Here is a 24,375-nt window from a genome sequence, read left to right as displayed (position 1 = left end):
CTGAGTTCTATAGTCCTCGTTACTATTTTAATAAGATGGTATATTTGTAACCTGAGGACTAGACTGTCTCCGGAGAATCAGCCGGCGGCTTATGCTACGGTTCAATTCTCATTTGACACACCCACGGCAGTTCAGAGGGTCCATCTCGTCCTGGACCATTTTTTACCCGGACTCCCTACACCAGCTTAGTACTTTTGCAGCGTCCTTGACAACACGCAGGGTAGAAGAATGAGAGCTCCATTATCATCCACATTATTGACTAAAAGTTTGGGCCAGTGGGAACTTGGTAGCAGAGCGGGTTCCGGGGTCACAGAGCCAGACTTTGGCTCTACCTCCAGCGTACCTGGCACAGAGAGCTAGACCTGTGGGGACCTGCCGCTGAAAGCCCTGGCTTTGTTTACATACAGAGCTAAGGGTGGAAACTGGCCTTGTATGGATGAAACGCTGTAGGGCCACTGGGGGAGGCAAAAGGCAGCAGCCTGATAAGAATCTGCGAGTAAGTACGTGAAAGAATGCACTGAAACTCCCTACCAGGATCACAGAAACCCGACCGAAATTCGACCTTAGGGACCCGCCCTCATGCCCCATCCTGCTGGCTAGACAGGCAACCCGAGGCTAAAATGGCTCTTGAATCGTCTCCAGGCCAGGCCACCTGCCTCTCATAACCTTCCGTCCTAGTTCTGCCTGTGGGCAGGACTGTAGGGCAGGGAGTGCTGGCACGTTAGAAGGGAACCTCGTTTTATTGAGCACCTACTACTACTATGGCTACTACTGCGCTGTTATCTCATTGATTCGTTCGTTTTACATCTGAGAAAGCGCGGTGCCATATAGACTAAGTCACTTGCCCAAGAATACAAAAGCCAGGCGAGTGGAGTAGCTTGGGTCGAAACTTAACGCTGTTTTTTCCCCACCCAGTCAATGGTTATACTCAGAAGAGGCGCTGGTGGCAGTGCCTTTGGGTTCTGCCACCACCCCTACCCCACCACCCCCGCCCCCGTCCCCGCCCCCTCGGCTACACACACCGCGGCAGGGTTATTCACCTGCCCATCCACCGGCCCACAACTTACTGGCTCCACCCACTCGCCCGATTTAGTAACCGGAAGTTGCGCCCTAATGTCTGCTGACCCAGAAACGCTGGTCCCGTCCTACGGTCCCTGACGAATGCTGTTCAGAAGGACTTACAGGTGCGCTCCCGGGCGCAATTCTCTGGTCTCGCCCGGATCGGAGCCCTGCATCCGGTCCGGAAGCAATGGAAACTGGTCTTGCCGCAGAGTTCCTGGCAGTGCCCAGCCCACGCCCACCCTAGTGCTGCCCCAAACTGGTTTCTTCACTTTCCCTGAGCCGACTCTTGCCCCAGGCAGGGAAAGGAAGCAGATTACTCAATGTGCAGGAAGATTGTTCTGGTTCCCAAGGGAACTAGCTACCAGCCAATAAACCAGGTGGACCCTAATGTAGCCATAGCAGGTACTAGGAGTCCAACTCCCAGGACCATGATGAAAATCTTCCATAATCTGTGCTCAATTTTAAGTCCCACGAAGAAAGTGGGCTGGATGTAAGGGGCCACAGCAGTTTCAGAGATCCACCAGGGTGTAAAGAGAGCCAGAGGCCAATAACGTTATCACTGGACCACCGTCAGTCAACCAGTCAACTACACCGGAAGAGCAGACTTTTCTGGAAACCGCAGCTTCTTTGTTTCAGTGGGCTTGGCCTGAAGAAAACCCAAGCAGTGGAATTCATTTATTCCTCAGTATTTGAGACACAGCTGTAGGCGCCACGCATACCAGCTTGACCCAAACTTCCCCTCATTAGTCCCAGCCTAAAGAGTCTGAGAAGTTGCTGGTCATTTTAATAGGAATTGATGTACACAGACACAGCCCCTAGCACGCCCCCACCCCAATATAAGTTACAAATACTATTTAGTAAGAATTACAGTACCTAAAAACAGCATATATGCCTATGTAAGGCACACCAGATTCTGTATAACCTCCACACTTGTGATATTGTTAGCAAGTGAAAAACTGGTTCTGAAAAATGTAGTGTTTAGCCCGATATTCTATCTAGGGCTCTCAAATCCAACTCAGTCTATGCCTTAAAGCCAGTGCCTGCCAGAGTTGCCTGACTACTCAAGTCAACCCAGAGCCCCTCTGATGAGATGCAGATGGCACTCCAAGACTTCCATGAGTCTTCTGGGCTTGACCCAGATGCCAACCAACACTGGCACTATTCCCTGACCACTCTTCTCCCCTTGAGTCTAGCATCTGCACTTACTCCAGCCTGGGAAAGAACATGATGTGTGAGACCATCTCTGTTCTAGTGAGTGACTGCCCCTCCCCCTCCCCGGAGAACCAGGCAGGTAGGGACAGATCCTGCTATCCACAGATGTCTTAGCAAACAGAACGGTTTGGCAATTACACATACCCTTTGCTGGAGCTCCCACAATCTTCCTGGACTCCAAGCAACTGCTACCCACTCTAGGGTGACCACTAAGAGCTGACTAAAGGTACTTGCAGTGGTGTATTTACCTAAGCAGTATTTTAGCCCTTAATGTGCCTCCCAGTAGACTCTGAGCTACTGCTGCTCTCTCTGAGGCCCCGGAAGTTCTTCAGCCACCAGACATGAAGAGATTCCTTGGAACAATATTATACTAACCTGGAAGTTTCCCAAGTGGTCTGCTGTGCAGGGCGGGTCTCACACATGACAGGCCTCAGTAAAGGTGTGTTATGTTGGTTAGTTTTTTGTTAACTTGAGGAGAGAGTCACTTGGGAGGAGGGAAGGAACCTCATTTGAGGAATAGCGTTCATTAGACTGGCCTACGGGCATATCTGTGAGGACATTTTCTTCATTTCTGATTAATATGGGAGGGTCCAAGCCATTGTGGGTATTGTCATCCCCGGGCAGGACTCTATGAGAAATGTAGCTGAGCATCTAGAGGAAGTAAGCCAGTAAAAAGTGCTCCTCCACAGTCTTTCCTTCAGTTCCTGCCTTGCATCCCTGCCCTGACATCCAAATAACCCCTCTCCTCCCCGTTGATTTTGGTCACAGTGTTTATCACAGTAACTAGGACGAGCATCCAACACTGGATACCTAATTATCAAATAAGCCATTCATTTCCCACAGACTGCTTCAAGTCCCCCAATTAGACAAAAGAATCAGGGTTTTAAGATTCTAAAAAGACAATCTAAGGAGAAAAAAAAATAGAAGAAGAATTAAAAGTCTTCTCCAACTTCCTTCTTTTGTACAGAGAGAGCTCCAGCCCCAAGGAATCTGGAGTCCATTCCTGGCCACTGCTTTTGCCTACATGCTGTCCTGGGTTGGGCCCTACCCCTAAACCATAAACACATTTTCATTTCATCCCTAGACTCCAGTCACAAGGAGGGCAGTAATTGTATTGTCAGACTGTTGGAGAGAAAGTGGAGGCCGAGAAAAGCAGCGTCGAGTGATCGGCCCTGCTCACACAGAGTCCTTCCTCAATCTCTCCACCCCAGGCCATGCTGGAGCCCAGTTCAGTCCAGTCCTGGGCCACACACTCTCCTACAGGCGTAAGAGAAGGACCAATGGGTCAGGTCTGTACTGCAGAGCTTTAAGCATTTGTAGCTTTTAGTCCCTGCTCCCCACCCCCAGGGCTGTCCTCACATACAGGGGCGCTTCATTTGCAGTTGTTCGTGAGAAATATCCTTCCTCGGGCTGGTCTGTGGGCCTGTGGGTGTGTCTGTGAGGACATTTTCTGTTGTACTTCTGTGACTTGAGCACTTTTCTGTACATAGGTTAAACTTTCTAAAAAAAAAATCACAAATATAATTTTCAAACTTCTAGAAAATCACTTTCCTCAGCAGGCTTTCTGTACTTTTTATTTTAATATGCAGGTCCAGGATATCATTTCCTTCTCTAGGTCTTTCTGTGGCTCCCCAGTGCGACCTGGAGGGGAATACAGCAGCCGCTTTTCTCGGGTGCCCATTCCACCTCTATGTATCCAGTCTTACTACTCCCTGTGCCTTCATCCTTCCCTTCTGCTTTCTGGCCTGGTGGTTCCTATTCTCTCAGTCTTGGAGCCTCAGTGGAGATGAAACACCTCCTCCAAGAAGCTCTCTGAACCCCTCCCCTCAGACCCCCTCTCATTACTCCTCTTCCTGGTTCATCTCCCAGGGCTTCAGGGCCGACCTCCATCTCTCCAGGGTCCACTGGCAGACTTATTTCCGTTTCTCTCATGAGCCCATGAACTCTCCGAGGGCAGAGACTACATTTTGTCATCTCTGCTTCCCAGCAAGGTCTCTGCGGATGAATCTTGACTAAAATTTACTGAATAATCTCTGCCTAAGGCCATAATGGTTGGTCTCACTCTTGCTTGGGACACTGATTGCTAAGCTGTGCCTGTCCCACTCTCAGACAAGACATTCCTGGAAGGCACCATGGTGAGTTAAACAATACAGCCAGGTCCTAAGCTACAGTCCTTATGAAGGGGACCTAATTTGGAAGTGGGGTCTTTGGAGAAGGAAGGGTTTCAGAGAAAGATCACTTGAGGTTCAGAACAAGCTTTCTATTCAACCACGTGTTCTTATCAGAGAAAGAAAGAGATGTGGGATACAGAGAGACACTGTGAAAACACTTTTAAAGTTATGCTGCTGAAAGTGAAACAACTCTCCACAGGGGAGAGGCCACCAAAGGAGCTCAGCCCTGCTAACTAACACCTTAGTTTCAGATGTCCTGGTGTCTAGTAATTGTGAGAAAATAAAGTTTTACTGTTTAAGCTACCAAGCTTATAGTTGTTATAGGAGCCACAGGGCACAAAAGCCAGCAGGAACTGTGCTTTTCATTGTGTTGATGCCACGACCCTGCTCCTGAATCTATTGTGCACAGTAGGACTTCCATAGAAGCCTTTAGGAGGACCTGACTTCATTAAGGCCTTGTCATTTGCTCAGTGGACCATATAGGCCTGGAATTGCCTAACACATCCTGTAGGCCCCTCCCTACTATTTCATAAGTGGTCACACACATTCAAATCATGGTGTGTTTTGTCTAAGCACCTACTATGTGTCATGGTCTGCAGAAGGCTCACACAACCTGTTTTTATATGCTCACAAGCTACCTAAGGGAGAGAAACAATTAAGAATAAGTTAAGAACACAGACTTAGCACACATTGAGAATGTGGCTTCAATCCCTGTCACTGAAATTAGAGTGAATGAATGAATGAATGAATGAATGAATGAATGAATGAATGAATTGATACTGGATCACTTGCAGGTGAGAAGAAGGAAGCTGAAATGGAGGGGATCAGGAGCAATTGTGGTATTATTTTGCATAAGCCATGGAGGGGGGCTTTCTGAGGAGGCAGCCTGTAAGCTGAGGCCTGAGGAAGTAAGAGTGCCAGTCAGCAGATCCTCAGAAGGAAGAGAGATGACAGGTGTAAAGCCACAAATCAAGAAAGTTCTGGAAATGTCCCATCACAGCCAGGAGCCATTGGTGGTTGCAACCACCCAGAGTGAGCTGGCACTAGGGATGCTGTGAGAGGCAGGGATTTGAATCCGTATCTAGGTTCTTGTGTCCTATGGCAAAGAATTGGGCATGGATCACATGATTAGGAACAGAAATAAGGACAGTCTATCAAGAGGTCAGAGGTGGCGGCACATGCCTTTAACTCCAGCAACTGGGGAGGCAGAGACAGGCAGATCTCTGTTCAAGGCCATCCTGGGTATACAAGGCCAACTTGTATATAGCAAGTTCCTGGACAGCCAGGACCATATAAAGAAACCCTGTCTCGAAAAGCCAAAAAGATAAAAAACGAGAGCGAGAGAGGGGGGAGGGAGAAAAGAGAGGAGTAGGGAGTTGGTAGTGAGCATATACTCCAAAGAGCTAGGGAAGGGAATGAGCAGCACGATTCTCTATCTCACAGCACCTGACTTGCCCATGTTTATATACCAGGTACATGTATGTAAATCCATTTCTTGTGTGTGTTCCATTTGTTATATGAAGCCCAGGTAGAGAAGCGCGTTCCGTCTTTTTGGGTTAACCAGTTTCTTGTGTTTGTTTTGAGGTCCCTCTTTCTGTTTCTACTGTTCTGCCATAGTAAAGTCAGAGTTTACCAGAAAGCTCACACAGCCAGTTAGGCCAGAGCTGAGGCAGTAGCCTGTGCTGGAAGCAGTCCATGAGGACAAGATCTGCCCAGGGTTGTGGAAGGAGAGGTTGAGGGAGGCGAGGCTAGTGAGAGAGCTGAGCATCCAGGGCCCACTGTTGGTCCAGAGGAACTCAGTCACAGCAGAGCCGAATGAGAGGGCAACACAGGGAAAGGAAAGGAAAGAAAGAAATGGGAAAGAGGGGTGTGGTGGTGAAGATCCAAATACGAGATTTTCAGATCAAGTGGAAATTCAATACCTGTTGTTGAAGGTAACACTCTAGGACAGAGACTAGACTTTGAGAGAAGCAAGCTTTGCCAGCTGCCTCCTATGCGCTAACCATCTGCCACACAAGCCTTTGTAGGTCTCACCTTACCACACAGCAATCATTTCAAGGAGGAATAAAAAATCTCTATTCCATAGGTATGAAATCTGAGGCTCAGGAACATTAGGTAATTTCTCCAAGGCTGCACAGCCAATTGGGGAATATTGGATTCAGAATAGAAGTATTACCTTAAGTCCAAAGGCCACTCAGCTCAAACCTCATTCTGGCTGAGGATAGAACAGTATATAAACATAGTTCCTGCCCTCAGAAACCTCCTAGCCTGTAGGAGTGCCATCAAGTCAGGACTGTTATTATCCCTATTTTTAGAAATGAGAAATCAGTGCCCAGAGAGGTGAAGTGACTTGTCCAAGGCATAGCAGTTAATAAAGGCGGGACCAAGATACACTCTGGTCTACTTCCAAATATCCTTACTTCCCTATGTAATTATAGAATGCATTAAGATTAGTAGAACAGAGCTCAAATCTCGTTCATAGAAGGTTGGTGGGTGTGTGAGTCAGCTTTCTGCTTTAAGAAGAGTGCTGACAAGTCAGTCTGAAGGAGGGCTCACAGTTTGGGGGGTTTCAGTCTGGGACTGATTGGCTTCCTTGTCTTGTGACTGTGACACAGAACAGCATGGCGGGAGTGCTTATCAAAAGAAGTCCACTCACCTTATGGAAAAGACAAAAAGAGAAATGTACCCATTTCCCCCTTCCTCTTCTAGAGCGTGCCCCACTACACCTCACCTACTGAAGGAACTTCTAGATGCACCTTCCAGTAGCATCAGGCTGAGGGCCAAGTCTTTAACACATGGTTTTCAGCGGACATTCAAATCTGAACTCTGGCAGGAAGTGTGACAGGAACACACACACACATACACCCGTACACACGCATGCACACACATACACACACACAAACTCATTGACATTTATACCCACACAAATGATATGGGCACACCCATAAAGTACATGAACATACAGCATTCCAAAGCCAGTGACTTCCCAAATTATCCTCTGCTTTCTGTGGAAGTTAAGTCACTTACTCAATTATGATGAATTACCAAAGCCACTCTGTCTCTGTTCAACAAGTATGCAGAAGTAGTCTCCAAATTACCTCTTAACAGATCAAACAGAAAAACACTGTGGCTTACATCTGACTTTAATACATTGCATTTAATACACTTACAAGCAATTTCTCTTGGAATCTCTGGAAGGAAGGCAGAGCAGGTGAGATCTCAAGCAGTCATCATTTAGGGATAGACAAAACCCATTTGTTGGCACCTTGCCCGACCCTGCCAATACACATTCAGCTTCAGAAAGAGCAGTGTCCTGGTGAGGGGTACTATGGCATGGGCACTAACGATGACTTCTGATGGTTCCTGCTTTCAGACTGTCTCCTCTCTTGCTAGCTCTTGGACTCCAAGCAGCTGACCAGGCTCCCTCAAACAGAATGAGGGTAGGAGAGCACCTGCTTCTAGAGAATCATGAGATTACCACAGGAACCCTCATCCTTCCTCTCTACTTCCAGTAAGGCGTCCGATGAGGAGCAAAGTTCATTGTCTTGACCTTTCCCCTACATGGTAGAGAGCAACTAACTTCCAACCAATCCAACCTGTAATTACAGTCTTGGGCCATCACAGGAAGGAGCTGAAAAAAAAAAAAAAGAAGAAGTCAGATGTTTTCAGCATAAAGGCAGGCCCAGGCATCATTACCATGCTCCTAGGTGTTGTTAAGCCACCCACCTAGCCTCAGAGTGGGCAGCAATTAATGTAATTAGCACAGTGATGAGTGTCCTCCGCAATGATAAACAGCTCAGCCCTGCAGAACTCGACAGACCTGTTGTTCTCACTCAGGCTCCTGACCCTGAGCATCCACCTGGGGAGTGGTGGAGTGCGGATGAGTGGAGAGTCATGTGGAACCAGATGTAAACCCCGCCTTCTGCTAAGGCCTACCCGGATGGCAGAGGAAGTTACCTCACCTCTGTGAAGATTAGTTGTTTTATCTGTAAAATGGGGGTAATAAAATTCTCATAGGATATTGTTGTTCTCTTTATCATCAATACCATCACCGCCACCTCCACCACCCTCACCCTTGTCCCGGCCTAAACCAGGAGAGCCGAGAGCTAAAGCAGACAGGTCTCTTCTCCTCTGGCTGAGTGAGACGCTGAGTAGCTTTAAGAAAAAAGTCTGAGGTTCTAAACTCAGAAGTATGCAGAAGGAGTACTCTCTGAGCTGATATAATTATAAATATTTGCCCTGGAATTCCAACAGACACAAACCCAAGTAGCACAGCAGCTGTGGGTCAGTAAGAATGTGATACCTGCTTAGGACCGAGTCTGTAAAACCATGTTGAGACTGAGGAGCTTCACAAAAGACATCCGGTTATCCACAGTCAGTGTGGATGAGGATGAGATTACGGACAAGCGCTGTGTGTTTTCAGATCCACACAGCCAAGAAGATGAGTGAAGAAGACCTTAAGAGTGTGGAGAGACAGGCACAACCAGAGCGCATTGAAATGGAAGCACTAGGTCTGTAAGAGAAGGAAAGTGTACTACAATACAGTCCCAGCTGATAGTTGTCCCTTTACCCTTTTCTCTTTGATCACGGGGTGATGAGGGTAAAACTATTAATATCAAAATATAACCTTGAACCCACTCTAATTTGTTTAACAAGAGGGAATTTAGAAGTTTACAGTGGTGGTGAAGACCAGTGATCCGGCCAGGGTTCCATGAGGAAGAGACCGCGCTCTGAACCGGCCTCACTACTGCCACTCTAGCACTGACTTCTTGCTCAGTTGGTATAAATGTCTACAAACAAGAAGGCAAATGAGATGAAGTCCTCAAGGCGTCAAGCGTCTCACACCATACACTCACTTAGACTTAGGGATAAGGACCACAGTACTTAGGAATTGTTGTTTACAACATTTCTTTGACTGGCTCAGATATAATGAACACAAGAATAAACCACCAACACTACTACTACCAACAGAAAGATCTAATAGCTCAGTGCATTTGGTGTCATAAAGTATAGTGGGTGTGGCAGAAGGGGGTCCTAGAAATGTCTTGTGTGGAGTTCTGAGTCCTCCAGATGTGGAGGGGGCCAGTGCCTATGCAATGTCCCAGAAATCCACCCATCTCCATTCAGTGACACTGAAACAGGTAGTAAGAAGCAAACTTCCCAGTATTGTTCAAGTGCAGACTCCGTAGGTGAAAGTGCTCAACATATTGTCACTGATGGGGGCTCTTTCTTCCTGAGATTGTCACCATTTGACCCTGGCTCATACTCCCTCTTGCCAGTCTGTTTTATTCATAACCTTATATTTATTATAACCTTTCTTTGATGTTCCTTTTAAGATGGCTCTCGTTCATCTTCAGGACCAGATGGGTATTTAGAAATCTTTTGGCTCTACAGGTGGACTTACTCCCAAATCCCATCAGACAGTTTACATATTCAACTAAGTCAACAACCACATCGTAAGTACTTCCAGGTCAGAGGTTAGAGGTAGTTTCATTTGTCAAGTATTTTGATTTATGTTAATTAGGTGATTTCTTATTTCTACATAGCAACTATGACATCAGCAACTGCACTGCATATTTATTAGGTATTTTCTCTGTCAGGTACCATTACATGGACATAGGGACTCACTGAACATTCACAGTGTGACATAAATTCTACTGTGAGCTTCGTGTTGGAGATAAGGGATTAGGACACAGAGAGGCACTGAGTGGAGTCTGTATACAGAGTGAAGAATACAGGCAGAAATTAATTCCCAGCAACCGAGAGACAGACGCTAAGCACATGAACTTAGGAATATGAAACAGCCAGCATGCCTACTGTATACCACTCTATTCTTGGGACCATGTCAAATCCTGACATGGAACAGTGTTCAGGACATGGACAGTTGTTGGATGGTTAAATAGAAAGGTACAGGGGGATAGAGGGAGAAAGGAAGGGCTTGGGAGGCAGATGTATATTTGACTCTCCTAGTTTACCTTAACAAAGGAGGAAGACCCAACGCTCCTCTTGCCATATTGGAGAGCAACAGGGTTGCAGGAGATGAAGTGGAATCATACATGGTCCCACAGAAGCCTCCGGGCCTCAGCTTGTGTTGCCTGTTGGTGGATCCTGGTGCTACCACAGAGGGTCCAGAGGTTTGCCTTGGCTACTAGAAGTTCAACTGCAATGCAACGGCTCTGTTCCAGGGACCGACCCTGTGCTCAACCTTAGAGAACAAACATGAACATCAGGAACCTTACTTAAGGAGTTCACAGCCAGTGAAGAGGAGCCCTACAGCCAAGGAGAGAGAGGGCAGAACGTGATCAGTCTGAGACGGGCAGGACAGATACATCTCTTACTGAACATTACCTATGGGACCGCATACTTCTGATAATGAAGCCAAGAAATCTGTGGAAGCTTGAAACATGCCAGTTGCCTGTGTGGCCCACACTGCTCTAATGCCCAACACTGTGATGCACCTTACAGCAAGGTAGGGTTACTGACAGTCTGCTGACCAGTGGGAAGACAGCAATATAAGGGTTTTGGTTTGGTTTGGTTTTCCTCCCAAGATGATAGACCTTGGAAAAGCTTATTGTATGGTGCCCGCTTGACTTTGAGCATATTCTCTCTGGCTTCACTCAGCAGCCTCATCTTTTCTCAGCCTTCTGTCAAGCAACCTTGGCTAGCTTCAAAGTAAAGTCCCCTATTAGCTGTTAGCATGTAAGTGTGGGTGTATTTCCTCACTCAAATCTCTTTCAGTTTGTGTTTCTTTCAGTTTTGTCTTAACACTGTGGCCAGGGTATTCTAGCAGCTTGTATGATCTGCCTCAAACTGGGCCTTGCAAAAGACCAGCTGTTTTCTAATGCTCAACTCTGCGGAACTGCTATTTCAGGAATCCACGTATAAATATATAAACACTAAATAACATACATATATACAGAAATGTCACCAGTTCAGCACTGACTTTTCCGTTAGGTACGGTGGCAGTCCCATTTAAATTCTCTGAGGTAAATATCAATCATCGCAATCACTTTTCATGTGAGGAAAGCGAGGCTCAGCTGTTAAATGACATGTCTGACGATGGTGAAGCAGGCCTCGAGTCCACGTTCCCAGCTCCATCTACTCAGGTCTCACGTCAGCCACAGCACTCGGTACAGTAGTGCATGGATGGCAATGGACGGGCAAACTATCCTAGAAAAAATTAATACTACTCTATCATCTGTTTAATGATACAGTTTATAAATACTGTTTGAAAAGTAAAGCAAAAAAACATACATCAGGGGAAAGAAGGAAATTAAGTTGTTTTCAACTGCCAGGTAGGAATGTCACTGATTGTTTTGTTTTTTTTTCTTGGAAAACTCTTAGGTGTGAGATAGCTTTCATTTTGCAGTTTTACATATGCAATATTGGTACTCAGCCACTGAAGAAAATTATCAAGGATTAAATAAATGATAGGGGTCAGTGCATTTATAATTTTTGACTATTTTTTAGAATTTAAAAAAGCACAGGAGTGCTTAGTTTACATCATTTCCTCCCCATCAAACTCCTCCCATGTCACCCTCCCCAGCCCCTCCCAATTCATGATCTCTTTTTTATTATTATATACCCCCCCCCACACACACCAACCCCACTTACTCCGTTGCCTGTATGTATGCACATGTGTTCAGGGCTGACCACTTGAGGCCAGAGTTCTAGTTTGAACCTAAGTCACCCTGATTCCAGAGTTCATCATTTCCCACTTTATCAACAGAGAATCACTAGCACTTATACAATAAGAGACAATGTTCAGTGAAACATGGACAAATCTACTCACCCGGTTATATTTATATTTACACTTGGCTAAAGCTTGAGCAAACAATTACTCATTATCAAGGAACTGCGGTCCCCAGCGCAATCCAATAACATCTCCATGAACGACTTTGAGCTTTGAAAAGGCAAGACATGCAAAGAGAAGAATTATATAGATTTTTAGATATGTAAGTGGACACATAAAATCGAGAGGCTCAGGGTAAGTGACTGAAAATTGAGAAATAGGACTTTTAATCCTGGCAAATCACTGACTAAGACATTTGTGTGGGGAGTGTATGATTGATTCTCATAAGCTACATTGAGCCATACTTTCTAAATTACTTGGAAGAGTATGCAAATTAGAGCATGCCTGATTTCCTGGCCAACATTTTAAGGAAATTAATCTTGATCTCTCTCCCTCTCTCCCTCTCTCCCTCCCTCCGTCCTCTCTCCCCCTCTCTCTCCCTCCATCCCTCCCTGCATTCTCTCTCCTCTCTCCCTTCCTTACCTCTGCCCTGGATTTTGTCCAAAACCACCATACGCATACCCCATGCCTGTGGAGGCCAGAAGGTGTCAGAATTCCCAGAGCTGGAGTTACAGGGGGCTGTGAGCTCAGGACCAAACCTGGGTCCTTTGCAAGAACAGCAGGTGCTCTTAACTGCTGAGTCACCTATCCTGCTCTTTTCTTTAATGTTTTGGATCACTGGGTGTCTTGATTCAGAGCTCCCGTGTGGCTGCTTTAAGAAGCACTTGGTTCTCTGTGGGTCGAGGACGCAGTGGAAGATGTAAAAGATGTCACTGCAGTTTCTAAACAACTTTTCAGAGCCTGGTGAACATCACCAACTGATCTGCATGCTTGATGGCTGGGTTATCCAAAGAAACAAAGACTCTGGGTCCACCCATGACACCTGGTCTTTCATTCCATTTTTGGCCACTAAGTTATTGTGTTACTCACTTAACTACAGCTGGGCATTTCAGTGACAGATGATTTTCTCAAAGTGTAGACAAACCTTGCCCAGAATGACCATTTGATTAGGAGATCCCTGCTTGTCATAGGCACCTGAGCCTTCCGGAACTCTGGGACTTTATGACAAGGATATAAGCAGATGGCCATCATGAAGTGGCCTTTGGCTTTTGCTCACTATTAGTGTCCTATCGGAAGTGGCATAAGCTGCATGGCTGTAGACTTCCCTGCTGTGCCAGGCAATGAGTACTCTGGTTAAATGCTCCATATTTTCATTGCTGTGTTCACTGTAGTAACAGAGTTTGCATTTTTAAAAATTAGTACCAAAAAAAAATGAATAGTACAACCTCAGAAGATGCCGAACACAAACTCCTTGGTAAGTATTCTTTTCCCTCACTTTATTGTTTTTGTTTTATGTTTACTATGGCAGATTACTATTCAGAAAATGTTCCCTCCTTCCTTATACAATCCCCATGATTTCCCAGGTCCACTGACATGAACCTCGGCCATATGACACACCAGATCTAAGCCTTGCCCTTGAAAAGCTGGCTGTGTGTCCATGTACTATGCTCTATGTCCTGAAGAAGTATCTCCCATAGAGGCTGCCTCTCTAGCAGAGTTCCAGAATGAGACACATTAGGAAACACCGAGTCTGACCCGAAGTCTAACTTCTCCAGCTTGCAAATTACATGTGCATGCAACTCTGCATCAGGGCGGCAATTCCGGAAAAGCCGTCATGACTTAGAAAACCACAGGGATGGTTGGGAGGCACGGCGGACAGCAGAAAAGACTGAATGGAGTCTGGGGAAGGCTAAGCCACTGTAACTGACGACAGGCCAATGAGCAGAAAATAAAGTGCTCAGTGCCGGATGAGGCTTAGGGTTTGTGGTGTTTGTTTCCTGATAATTGCTGGGTAGTTCACCCATTTTGCCCAACACAAACTTAAAGAAATCATCTGAGTTTTAAAGAACAATTCGCCAGGCCCAGCCCTGCGTACTTCCGAGATCAGACAAGATTGGGCACATTCACGGTGGTTATAGACGCAAACTCTCCTCCCCTCCAGTTCAAGTGGCAAATAACTATCTGGTGTAAGCTATTTCCTCCTCTGGTATTTCCAGGATTAAACGAGCAAGTATATGTTAAAAACAAAAACAGAAAACACTTCATGTTGTCCATAACAAGTAACTACTCATGAGACATTTTAATTAATAATCTCATATCAGGACACTCATGGACTTTCGTAGACTCATAGACTTGGTTTAGTTTAGTTTAGTTTAGTTTAGTTTAGTTTAGTTTAGTTTAGTTTAGTTTAGTTGTTGTTGTTACCTGTTTGTTTGGAGACACTGAATTCACTGTGTATACCAGGCAGGCCTCAAACTTGTAGCGATCCTTCTGTCTCAGCTTCCTGAGTGCTGGAATTACAGTATGTATCATCGTTCCTGGTTTATGGCTTTCTCAATTTGTCAAAAAATAAAACCATGCTCACATGGTCTCCATTATGCCCTTACAGCTTGATTTGCACACTTAAATCCATCTACAGTCTCCTCCAGGTCAGCTCGTATTTTCAAGACAAGTCATCTTCCAACGTGGTTACATGATATTCTGTGGTTTGAATTATAATATTCAAACAAACTATATAAGTAGCTTGCTTTTACCTGTTTTCACTCTCTAGATAGAGAATCTGAAATTCATATTGCTAAATACCACCTGAGCTGCGTATCAAGCCCATTTCTTTTTCTGCGTCGGATCACCTCGGTGCCATGCTTTAGCGCGAGGATGGTGAACAGCAGTGATCTCCAGGCAAGGCTTTAAGTTACTCAGTGGTCTAACCTCCATCTCTTCTGGGGGACACACTTGCAGTACCTCAGGAAGGGCTCTTCCAGGCTAAGTCTCAAAAGTAAACATTTTGGCCTAAATGAAGTTGGAAATGGGCAAGCACAGAAGACAAACTCGGGTTGTTCTTGTCTCTGGGGCTGCTGATCATTGTTCCAACAGGATAGAAAATGCTGGTTCACTGGGAGCATCCCCATGGTTAGCCATGGGCCAGAATGCTGAAGGAAGGTATGGGTTGAAAGGCATGGGAACAGCAGCTTTCCTGACATTTTACAACATTATCACTGGCTTCCCCTCTAACTGCCAAATCTGGAAGAATGGGCACACAATGTCTCTGCAGCAGAGTGGACTGAGAACCATCCTCTGTGCGGAGGTTGTTAAGTAGGGAAGTATCATGGAATCTTTGTCCTGATTTCTCCAAGTAGCACACTCTATACACACAAACACACAGCAAGGTACTGCCTGTGATTATCAAAACCACAATTGTTAAAAAGAAAAAAAAGTCCTACAGGGAAGGTAAATGCCATGTAGAGGGGAAGGAGATAAAGGGGGCAGGCCATGTTTAAAGCTACCTTCACTGGGAATCATCTCTGTGCCTCAGCTCTTCCAGAGGACTTCTTTCAAGGGCCAGGTGATAGGATCACAACTAATCAGATGGAAAACATGTTGGGGTTATCTATCTATCTATCTATCTATCTATCTATCTATCTATCTATCTATCTATCTATCTGGAAGTGTAAAGCATGTTCACTGTAGAAAACTCTGAAACAAAGAGCATAACACAATAAAGTAGAAACTACACAAATGTCTACATCCTGATGGCTATGATACATCTTCTCCTAGGAAAATAAACACTTTTCATATGTCACTTGACCACATTACAAAGCCTACCAAGGCTTTTAAGCATGTGCATAGATGTATCTATTCCAAGTCCCTCCTCCTCACCCCTCCTTTACAGCTCCAAATATGCTCTGGTCCGTAACATCTACATCCCCTCTTCCTAGAATACGTCCTCTCTGATGTCTCCTCTTCTTCCAGCTATTCCCACCTACTTTGGAAGGTTCTGCTTATTAACCAGTTTCTCCAAAGCACTTTCTTCAACCTCTTTCCTTAGCAGAGAGGCCCTTCCACACAGGAATCCCGTAACTCAGAACACTATCATGCTGGCCTCATCTGTCTTCTCTCTTATCCATTTCCCTTGCTATACCTCCTCCAATGGGCATGCCCAGAGCTCTTGCTTAGCAATGATTACCAGTTGCTAAAATGCAATAAACACTCAAAAATATTGAATATATTAATAAAATGTTTAACAATATGTACTGCTTGCATTCAGAAATACAACTGAAAAGCACCTGGCATTTCAATAAACACCCACTCAAAGATGAGAAACAGAAAAAGACAAACACATACCTAACATACCTCATGAAGTTTGCACCCTCAATAGGAAGATGACAGTATATAAGTTTCTTTCTTTTCAAGCTGGGAAAGCCAGAACATAAGCATCAACTTTGACCCAGGGTTTCTTCTTATGAAGGGCATCCTACAACACCAAGTGGAATTATAAGACATTATCATCTTTACTCCAAAATCCCAGGGGACCAGCACAATGAAGTTGATTTGTCATTCAAAGTCCGGAAGGACTACTTCTAGCCAGTGAGTATCCTTCCACAGGGCCATTCAGAGACCAAGGACTCTGTTCTTCTGTATGTCCTTGAAGTCCCTTATATTGTCAGGTGACATGGGAAGATGTGTGACTTTCTGAAGCAAGCCTGTAAATAAATATGCATTACATCCACCCTCTTTGTACTGGCTAAAACTCAGGCACATCTGTTTGTAAAGGGGCCCATAAACACAGACTAACTATAGACAGGTGGAAAAGGAGAAGGCCCAGTTCATACCAGGAAGAACCTAGTCTTCTTCAGTGATCCTCATGGATACTAGAAGTAATTCCTTTGACATAATGTCCATCCAATATGAAAACATCATCCCAGATTCATAAATTTTTAATTATAAAAGGATCAAATATAGACCCACAAAGGTTGGATAGATTCTAAACAAGAGTATGTGACAGAGCTTCTGTCAACTGTGGCAGTGGGTGAGGGTTGCTGTAATTAGGATGGGCTCACAGAGATCATAAAGGGGTCTGGCCGAGCATCTTACACACAGACAACAAATGTGTCTAGTGGCAGAACTTCACTTCTGTGAGTACAACAACTATTCTACTGAGAAACCATTCCAGAACACAAACAGAGCCTTTCCATTAACTTCTAACCATTTCCCTAGCTTTGATCTCAGAAATCTAGAGCAAGTCAATTCTCCTATAATACTATTGCTCCACTATCTGACAGCCCTTCTGAGGGCTCAATCCTCCCCTCCTGCCCAAATAAGGCCACCCTCTCCTCTTCTCTTTGGGAACTCGTCTCAGGCCCTTGGCATGTGCTCATCTTTCCCTTGGAGCTTTATCGATCAGCCATAAAGGCTTCTAACTTTTCCATCCACATTTCCAGCAGCAATTGCCCACACATCCCTTCTTCCCGCTCTGACCATCACATTCTTTAAGTCTAGAGGCACTTAAACACGAGAATGCTGCCTGTCCTGGGAGGTCAGACCTTGGAAGGTGATGTCTGGGACCTGGGCTACTTAGTGGGTATGTGGAGTTTGTGGATATTCTGTGTGGACTGCCATCACCATAAAGGCATTGGCCACACAGACCTTCTTGTCCCAGAAGAAGAGATGCATAAGACATCACAGGAGCACTGGCGAATCACCAAGAACTACGTAGGACTCTGCCCAGCATCGTGCTTGCTGCTCAGCACACTACAGACACCAGAGGCACTGCTTCCCTCCGTCTTCTTAATGCATGGCTGCTGCTGGGTTGGGTTAAAGGGATCTCAGAAACATCAAATACACAATCAATTATACAAAGAAGATACCAAAAACAAATCCCACTGCTAAATGGACATCGCCATGGACCCGGCCCTAGCTTTCCACTTGAGGATACCTGGTAGACACCCTTTTTGGCACTTCTCAATGCATAGTCACTCCTCATGGACATGAGAGTGAGCTACCAAAATGGCTGAGTGCAGAACGACCCAAGCATACATATCTGCAGTTCTTTTTCCTCCCTTCCAAGGCAGTTCTTGCAAAACTAGCCTATCCCTTAGGGATCTCTGTGTACCTACCAACCCAGGCACAAGTCAGTGTGGTAAAGCACCAAAGAACCTGATGTGGCTTTTGTGCCTAACCTGCCCTCCAGCTAAGATTTATCTCCAACCCTATCCATCTGATTCCTGGGTCTCTCTGGCTCTAAATTCAAGACACAAAGATAGGCAGGGAAATTACAGGGACATTGGAAGAGTGTGTTACAGCGAGGAGGTTCTAAGGATAGTTTAGGTGGTAGGTGAGAACATTAGGGGGGGCCATGGAATGCTTTGTTATCTGAACAAATCACTTGAGGTCCAGGGAAGTCAGGGGTTGAATATCATGTAAAGAGATCTTAGGGGAAACAAACCACTTGTCATGTTTGGAGAACCCAAGACCTGTGTGAGAATCATTATGATTGGTCACAAATATTACCAGCTCTTTGCTTTCCTGCTGCCTGTGGCTGAATGGGGACAGGTGGCTTGTTTCAGCCAATCAAACTGTGAGAAGTGACATGTAACATTTTAAAGCAAAGGCATGTTATAGTTCAGACAAGAATCTTCAAATCTCTCTTTCCCTCTATTTCTGAGAGAGTATTTAGGTCCCAGGAAGAGGGCAGTCCAGCAACTTGGATCCTAGAGTAAGGTGATATTATCAGAGACCCTGCCAACCTTGATAAGCATGAAGTAAGAATAAAAATGGAGCATTCTGTCAAGTCACTCAAGTTTAGAAAATGATTTTAAACTGTAGTGTAACTGAGCCAGCAGGGGACGGTGTGGCTAGAGGAAAACAGGTTCAAGAGAAAGGTATGAGGTCGGAGGGAGGTAAGGTGTAGCTGTGTAGAGAGACTGGGACAGATGCAGGGGGCGGGGAGTGGGGGTTGTTAACTGGGCAAATGCCAAGAGGTAAAAGGGAGACCCAGGCTTATCAGCCTAGGTAGGGAATTTGCCATGATCCAATATTACTAATTAAGTCTAGGTAATAGTTCTGCTTTGGTATTGAAATGCCCCATAATTCCACAAGTAAAGGAAATTAAAAAAAAAATCAATTAACATGCTTTTACCAAGTATCCAGATGGGCACTTACTAGGCACTAGAGATACAAAATAGGAATGACACCATTTCTGAGTTTTGAAGTAACAATTGAAGAAGACAGAAGAGAGCAACAGGCGTTCTCTAATCCAGGTATGTACCCACTGTGGTGAATGCCAAAGAAGATAAAACTGTTTGAGAGTAGGCTGGGGCACTGGTAGGGAAAGCTTCCTGGGGAGTGATTATTTGATCTGGGTCTTGAAAAAAAGAACAACTCACATAAAATCACATTATTGTTATTGTTGTTGTTGTTGTTGTTATTATTATTATTATTATTATTATTATTTATTTTGTGTGTATGTGTGCTGTCAGATGACAACTTGGAAGAGTCAGTTCTTCCCTTCTTCCATTTGGGTCCCAGTGATTGCACCCATGTTATCAGGTTGGGTGGCTGGGGCCTTTAGTCACTGAGCTATCTCTTAAAGCAGTTCACATTTTGATTAAGAATAAGAATATATGAAAGGAGGGATATGAAGTGTTTGGGGTGGCTGAGACTGAAGAATGGATGGAATGTGGATTGTAGGGTGTGGCAGACGGCATCTCTATTTACAAATACTTGCTTCCCTTCCCTGTGACGTCAGGCTTGACCACGTGAACTGCTTTCAGTAGAAGATTTAATATCTGTGTACTCTATGCTCTCAGCGATGTTTAGAAGAATGAGGATGCTGTTGGCCAGGGTCCAAGAATGAACATGTGTGTACAAGTATGGACAGAGCTGACTTCTGTAGACACGTAGAGCACGAGTGGGAAATAACCCTGTAGCTATAATCCAGATTTGTGGATGGCTTCCGTAGTAATGACCTCACCTAGACAGAAGTGGGCACTTCAAGCTCCTGACTTCCAGGCACACAGTGGGACCACATGTCCCTGTACCCATATAAGTCACATGACTCATACTAGCCACAATCTATGAATTCAATAATGTGCATCACGCCTGGAAAAAGCTCTTAATGCTGGCATGAATTCACGATGCTTTCTTTCTCCACCAAGGTGTTTAAGATGATTCTGGAAGCACAATTCAAGATAAAACTGTCTCCAGACTGGTTAAACACATTAAGCAGAGCCCTTCTGACCCTGAGTATATACAATGAGCAAGAAGTAAATTTCTCTATAAGCTACTGAGTTGTTTGGGGCTATTTGTTATAGCAGTATAACTGCCCTTGACCTGACTCATTTAAAACATAATGTGGGATAATACAGTAAGACTAATAACATAAAACCTGAACATTCATCAGGACTGGACACTAGCTAAGAACACAGGTTGAAAGGATGGTGATCTTTGGCAAACCTCACCTATCTAAACTTAGGAGACAGATCGTGAACCTGTCAGAAGAATCCCCCTCCCCGCTCCCCAGGTGGGAGGTGGGGTAATGGTGGTGGGAGGGACTAAGCAGTATCTACCTCCAATCTCTAAGGTCCCACCAACAAATCAACGTTTGCTTCTACCAACTTTTATCAGGAAAACCAACTAGTTCACTGGGTTTCCTTATAGAGCAAGAGCAGAAGGTTGCGGGCAGGATCAGGGGTGAGTCTAAAGCAGTTGAGCTGCAAAGTCTGCCCCCAGCATAGATGGCAGCTCTTTCCCCAACGTGGATGTGCAGATGAAGGCTCTTTCCCCAAATCTTAACCAGACTATGTAATCTATCCACAAGCTGAGACCCGAGACCAGAGTTGCATACAAGTGGCAGAAAGGCGTGGCTGGATACTCTACCCTCCTTTAAAGTGGAGAATGTCACCAGTCCACACATCCAACTGTGGTGATCTTTCCCACACTGGCACAACTGATGTGATGATGGACAGCACCTCACAATGGAACTTAATGAGAGAAAGCAAGAGATTGTAACATCAAGTCAGGAACATTTCAAGGTGGCTACTGAAATGAGCTCACGGTAGATGTGGCCAAATTATAAGTGGGAACAAAAGGGAATAGAAAATCCAAAAATGGGGCGGGGGGGGGGCAGGTTGACTAGAAACAATACAAAGGAAGAGTAAGAAAACAAAGAAACAGAGCAGGGCTGGAGAGATGGCTCAGTGGTTAGGAGCACTGTCTGCTCTTCCAGAGGCCCTGAGTTCAATTCCTAGCAACCACATGGTGGCTCACAACCACCTCTAATGAGATCCAATGCCCTCTTCTGGTGTGTCTGAAGACAGCTACAGTGTATTTACATACAAGAAAGAAAGAAAGAAAGAAAGAAAGAAAGAAAGAAAGAAAGAAAGAAAGAAAGAAAGAAAGAAAGAAAGGAAGGAAGGAAGGAAGGAAGGAAGGAAGGAAGAGGGCAAACAGTGGGGATGGGACCAGAAAAAGCAGTTGCTGTGGCTACTGGTACTTGGTATACCTGGCATCATACAAGAAACTATACTGTGTGGGGATTACAATCAACCTGCATTACAAAAGACCATCTTCAAGACGTAAACAATAGTCCCCTTACACTTATTAAAGCCCAAACAAGGCTTTTGTGAAGTCCTTGGAAGACTGAGGGCAAACCCGGAGGGGCACTGAAAGCAACCACCAAGTAGAACCAGGCCTTATGGGGAGAGGTCCTGAAAACACCCAAGGGCTTTCATCTACTGGGACCTCTGTCCCTTCCCCCTCCAAGCAGAGCCTCTGTCTCTGCCACATTATACATATTGAATGGGGTGTGGGGTAGCTAGCTCTCCCTCAAAGGAAGACACACATCTGGACCTGATGTGGTCTCTATTCGCTACTTCTCAAAGCCTGGGTGTGAACTTTATGCTGTAACTGAAGGGTGTTTTCTGCTGATTCCTCTGAAGAGGGAAAGCATGCAGGAAGGAACCCTTTCAGACCCTCACTCTAGGGCACGGCCAAGTGACTGGCTTTGGATAGTGCCATCTGAGAAACGAAGGGTGCCACTTCCAAGTCAATGCACTAAGAGCCAGTCAATGTTTTGCTGAGTTTCCCCTTCAGTCAAAACCGACTGAGAAGCAGGACAGTAGACAGAGCTTCCTGCACAGCCACAGTGGACAAGTAATTGGAGGAATCAAAAACAATCATTGATTGACTTCAGCCTCTGATGCTCGGTTCTTTAGGGTGGCATGGCCCAACGCTTACCAACAGAGCTTCCAGCAAGATATGGCTAAAAAGAGCAGAAGCTGGACTGTGAAAAAACCCTTCTCCCAGGCAAAGAGGAAGTTGATGATGGCTTCCAAGCAGCACAGCATTAACAAGAGCAGGGATCTGTTTCGCCTTGATGAAACTGCTATTTCTTAACCTAAGTGGAAAATCAGCCTCTTAAAGCCACAGGAGGCAGAAGATGCACAGAACCCCCTTGGGCAAAAGACATAATTACACAAGGTCCTAGGTCTGGGAGTTTCTAAATACAGGAACAAGGGAACAACTTCTATGCCATCAGTACCACTCTCCAGGCAAATAACTACGACTTTAAGGGAAAGTTTACCAGAGCCAGAAAATACAAAGGAATGTAACACAGACCTGAGCTCACTTTCCAGCTGTCTGTATACCCCAAGCAAGACGCATGAACTTTCTGGGACCATTTCCTCCCACGAAAAGTCTAGGTAAAAATGTATGCCTCTCAAGATAACTGTGGGAAGAAAACAGCATACTTAAACTGCTTGGACTAACTAGCAGATTGGTGTTTAATGGACAAAACTTACTTTTATTACTGTTATCATAAATCATGTAGAATATGAGCTCCTTGGCAAAAAAGGATGAGGGCCGCGCACAGAGGAACTCGGTCTCCCTTAGGGGGAAGTAAATGTATCTCGACTTCACAGAAACCCTGCTCTACCCTGCCCCCACCAAGGTCAGCGCTTGGCTGGCAGCAGCCAGTTACCCTCTGCAGCCGGGAGTGAAAAAGAGCTGGCGGGTTTCCCACCGATACCAGCTGGGTTCTGAATACTCAAAAGGCAAAATATCTTAAGGCACCAGGGTACAAACCCTGAGCTGAGTTCTGAGCCAGCAAAGTCCAAATTAGAACCTAGGAACTTAAAGTCCAACTTTAAACCTCAAGTCCTAGGCTGAAGGGCGGCTTAGGGAAGAGCTGGCTCCGGTCCTTTCCTACCTCGCTTAGGAAAATACACTGGCTCCTGCCAAATCACAACCCAGTATCCTTCAAGTCGTCCCACCCTCACCCCACCCCACCGAAGGCCTGGGGTAACTCCGAAGCTGGTAGGGAAAGGGGCACCAATTGACTACCTTCTAGTCTCAGAGTCAAGACTAATGCCTAGCAGCCCGATGTAGTGGATGGACCTCATCCACTCTACTTCTAGATGAGACCAATAAAGTTCAGAGAAGTTCCGAGATTTGCACTTTTGCCCTGGGAGAACCAAGCTCGCTACCTCTTTAGTCAGTCTTAAGGGGTAGAGGGTGGAGGGCGGATAGCAGAACCTTAGAAAAGAAACAACTTACATGTGTCTAGCGCTTCCTAGAGGCCGCACAGGATATGAATCCACCAGCGAGCGGGGAGGGGATTTTTCAGTCTTTCTACCAGGGACTCCTGCTTAAGCACCGTGACTCGGGGCGAGTCCGCAGCTCTCAAGGCTTGTTTTCCCAGAAGCAAATCAGGGAGGGAGGAAGGGCGGGCGCGAACTGAGTGTGCGCGGGGCTGTGTGTATGTGCTAGTGCAGGCGAGCGCTGGGGTTTCCTGAGTTTCGAACCTTTATATGTTGCTTTCGATACCCCAAGGAGCCGGGGTGGCATCTTTCACACCTAGAAGGGGTCCCTCCGAGGTAAAGCGAACCCCTCCCAGCACGTCCCCAGAAAATGAAGTGTTGTGCCGGGGACCCTGGTGAGTTCGTTCCGAGCACAGCAAATCTCTGGTTTCCAGTACAGCACACTGCGGCGCAGATCCTTCTCCGAAACTAAACTTCCATGGGTACTCGGCGTGGGAGGGCCACTCTCAAACCCGCTCAACTTCAACCCACTTGCCGCTCCCGCACCCGGGGCGAACACAACCATATTAACCCGCGTCGCTCTGTCTCCCGGAAGTGCGGGGGTGCGGAGCCAGATCATTCAGCCCTTTCACCGGTGTGTTCGTGTGTGTGTGTGTGTGTGTGTGTGTAACCTCTACTCCCACCCAAGCCCTCCGCCCCAGGCCACTAGCGCGTCTCCCCAGCTTTCTGGATCCCCGCGTCTCGGTCTGGGTCCCCAGCCCTG

At 45.8% G+C, this 24,375-nt stretch overlaps 2 long non-coding RNA genes across 2 annotated transcripts; both read right to left on the bottom strand.

Moving 5' to 3' along the window:
* Nucleotides 1–7,576: 7,576 nt before the first annotated feature.
* On the bottom strand, nucleotides 7,577–8,355 carry LOC116900123. The gene is made up of 2 exons (XR_004387920.1): nucleotides 8,172–8,355; nucleotides 7,577–8,076 (listed from the first exon to the last, which is right to left on the bottom strand). It is a non-coding gene; the product is annotated as an uncharacterized LOC116900123 (long non-coding RNA).
* Nucleotides 8,356–8,748: 393 nt separating this feature from the next.
* LOC116900115 lies at nucleotides 8,749–24,254 on the bottom strand. Its single transcript, XR_004387919.1, has 6 exons — nucleotides 23,629–24,254; nucleotides 16,429–16,778; nucleotides 15,582–15,655; nucleotides 12,238–12,348; nucleotides 10,421–10,650; nucleotides 8,749–9,235 (listed from the first exon to the last, which is right to left on the bottom strand). It is a non-coding gene; the product is annotated as an uncharacterized LOC116900115 (long non-coding RNA).
* Between the last annotated feature and the right edge of the window lie 121 nt (nucleotides 24,255–24,375).

This window comes from Rattus rattus, chromosome 1 (genome assembly GCF_011064425.1).
Source record: "Rattus rattus isolate New Zealand chromosome 1, Rrattus_CSIRO_v1, whole genome shotgun sequence".
In the NCBI taxonomy this organism is placed as follows: domain Eukaryota; kingdom Metazoa; phylum Chordata; class Mammalia; order Rodentia; family Muridae; genus Rattus; species Rattus rattus.
This window is presented reverse-complemented; position numbering and strand designations above follow the sequence as displayed.